We start from the raw sequence: 3606 nt of genomic DNA, 5'->3' as shown, positions 1-3606 counted from the left end.
ATCCTTATGGTTAGGAAGGGCACTATTGGGGAAGCATTAGTTGAGGTAATGTGTCCAAGATAATCCATATTTACCACTTTATTTCTCTCCCTATTATCCATCTCCATTCTTCAGGCTAGTAGTCATTGGTCACTAGGATTGGCACCTTGCATCTGCATCCTTGAGTCAGGATCCCAAAAACTTGGCCTCAGAGATTGATGTAGCTAAAAGAAATTTCAAAGCACATAAATCCATAATGAAAGAAAAATGTAAAATGCAAAAGATGGTTGGGACATTATTTAGCCATCACCCATTTCCTCAAGCATTTAATGCTTCATCTACATAAATGAACTCTTGAAAGTCCCAACCCTAATGAGCGAGAAACTACATCTTAAAGGGGTATTGGAAAACATAAAAGGCTCAAGATTGGGCTACTAAGTTATGCACCCAAATAAAGACAAATCATTAAAAGGCACACCAGAGGGATGGAAAAAGTAGGCCAAAGAAAGGGGTAACTCATATCTCTACAATTTCTCCCTCCTCACATCTATACAATCAAGACTTTGGATGCCCATTAGTTGGTCACATGGCTATGACACTTGCCTTGAAGTCTTTCCTACTATGTAACCATCAGTATCACACACTTATGGATTGATGGGCTAACCTGGGACAGTGACTCCCCTTAGAAGTTGGAAACACCTAATAGTGTTATTGACCTAATCATCCCTAATACAAGTGAGGTAACTTGTTTATGAGCCCTGATATAGTTAGACATTTGAAGGTGAGTTTGTGTGAAGTATTATTGTGCCCTTCACATTAGATATTGTCCACCATGATGCTTTAATGGTTATTGTCTCTAATGATTATTGATCTCGCTTGATCTTGAGAGGATTTTTTCAAGTGGTGTTATGAAAGTAGCAGAGACCCCTTGAGTCACAAGTCTAATCCTTGTCAGTAGCACTCTAGATGGTCGTTGTACCTCATTTAGACAACAATTCTGACATTGATTCCAGATGGTACTTGACTCCTATAGGTACCACCCTAGATGCTAAAATGATGAGAAAATAAGGCTAGGCATTGGACTATTAGATGATGTGTCCAGATGGACCTAGGACACCCCCAGGTTGGTCTTGACATTGTTTGATGGATGTTGCTTATACCAAAGCCCATATGATGGTTGATTATCCTTGAGATGGCATGAGAGGGTTTGCACATCACCTTTGGACCCAAATGCTTGAGCATGGTGATGCCACGTCATTCCTTTTTCCCTTAGGAGGGTGACATGGGACTCACTTATGATGACTTCATCATTTTGGAGGCGCTTTGAGCGAGCACTCATGATCCATTTTGTCACTTGATTGTGGCACCTTGAGAATTTATGGAGGATGATGTCATGGTGGAGGTCATTATTTCCAACATGTGTGGGCTATTTTTGGAATTTATGTTATGTTTTTTAGTTATGTTGAGGTTGGCTTGTGACCTCACTCTCGTTGAAAGCTTAAGCAAACTTGTTTTATGGATTTGCTTGTAAAAATTATGGAAATCATGTAAGTTAGACCCCATATAAATAGAGGAGGCCTTATTTCATTTTTTTTATCACCATCACTCATTACACTCTCCTCTCTTCGAGAGTGCGCATTAGTCTTCTTGCCTCTCCTTGGGCAAATGTGATTTTTTGTGGTGCAAGTTTCTCTTGGAGATGATATTTTGCTTGGAGATGGTTTCTTGGGATTGGTTGAAGTTATTCTTGTGGAAAATTTTGTAAGGTTATTGCATATTTTCTATATTTTACATGGTGTATTTGTGCAGTAGGGTTTCTACATGTGTCATGATATAAATTGCTAAATTTTATCTTGAAATCATGCTCCTCTATGATATGTAAAATTGTTTTCCTAGAATCTTTTAAGAGAACTCAAAGTGTTCATTTCTTAAATTTAAAATCCCTTCTCACAAGGAAATCATTAGGGTTTAAGAGTGGATTCCCTAGTCATCCCCCCTCCTTCAACAAGGTTGTTCTCATTGAATTTTCCATAAAAGACTCAATTAGCCCATTTAGAAGAAGGCACTAGTCATAGTGATGTTGATCAAACCTCATTCTTTAATAAATTTATCCTTTTGATTTCTAATTCAAAGATGTTTAGGGTTAAAGCTAGGGTTTTATGTGAAATATTGCTCAAAATTTATTATGTTTGATGTTTTGTTGCTCTTAAAGTAGGAAATGCACTAATAAATTATATAATAACAAAATCTAGCATTCTTCACATGATAAATCCTACCTTTAGGGCTGATGTCATAATTTTTGTGTTGTTTTAGGCACTCTTTGCAAATCCTAATCCTTGATATCTATTTCAAGATCTTATCTCTTTTTTTTATCTATCATTAAAAGACCTTTTCCTTCGGCTGTTATATGACATCCTTATCATTGAAAATATGCAAAACCCTAACTTATAACAGCCTTCTAATTGGTCTAGGAATAGAATACTTGAACTTACAAAGATTACTTAGGCCCTCTATGCTCTGCTGGTACTATATTTCAATCTTTAGACCTCATCCAATTACCTTGAGCCATTTTTATTGAATATATTTTAGGTAATCTTCTAGTGAAGCCTCCCTTGTGGTTAAATACCACTAAATAGCTAGAGAAAGGTTATTGAGGTGACAGTGGCAGCCAATCTCTTGTTGCCATAAGGTTTCGTTCCACTTAGTAAGGTTTGGTTCCACCTAGTGAGGCTTTGCACTAGGCCTACTAGATTTTGCAGCAACAGTGCCGTAAGTGAAGCCTCATAGAAGCAATAGTGGGAACCCATCTGCTAGCTGCAAGTCTAGAGAAAATGTGGGGACAACACAAAAATGAAAACTCTGGAACATCCGAATTCTGAACCTCAAAAACCACACCACAGAAATCTGCAAACCATCAATTTACAAGTTGATAACATATGGTATTCTACAGATCACTTATAGTGACTTACCATCATGATAAGGGGGGAAGAAAGAAGTAATCAATTTAGCAAGGTTTGTCTTGGGTGGACCCTGTAAAATTTGCCACCTAAACATTTGAAAGTTGCATATGAATAAAAATAATTTTGTAGTGAATTTTTTATTTTATTTTTTATTTTCGGAGGCACCTCCCGAGTATTTTTCTCAAGTCGCTGTCACCTCTTACTATTTAACCTCAGCAAATCATTCTTCAAGTCAAGTGTGGTAACTTTAGTTAATACAGCAAAGAGGCCCTCTTTGTTCACTCCAATGAATGTTGAAAGCCTTCAGACTCCGCAACGTTTGTCTAGGTCCTCAAAATGCCTCGTAGTATTTTAGTATAAAAATAGCCAATGACCTACCTGCGATGTATTGCAATTTGTAGGTTTATGGGCCTGGCCAGAGCCCCAATTTGATGTTAATGGCTTTCATGTAGAATCATAAAGATGCAATGCAACTGGAAATGAGTTGAAATTTGTTCTGCAAAAAGTTTTAAATTGGAATTCTTTCCACTGAGCTTCTTAAGTCTCACGGGTGTTTAAGTTAAAAACCCCAAAAAGAGAAATTTTGTAAAGCAAAATCGAAAGAACTAAGGTTTTCCTGAGTAAAAAATGAACAGAAAAGTCAGACATAACATAAAACACGGGCAAG

Source organism: Pinus tabuliformis, chromosome 4_1, assembly GCF_031772625.1.
Source record: "Pinus tabuliformis cultivar Carrire ecotype Pingquan chromosome 4_1, CPIR1, whole genome shotgun sequence".
Taxonomy (NCBI): Eukaryota; Viridiplantae; Streptophyta; class Pinopsida; order Pinales; family Pinaceae; genus Pinus; species Pinus tabuliformis.
This window is presented reverse-complemented; position numbering follows the sequence as displayed.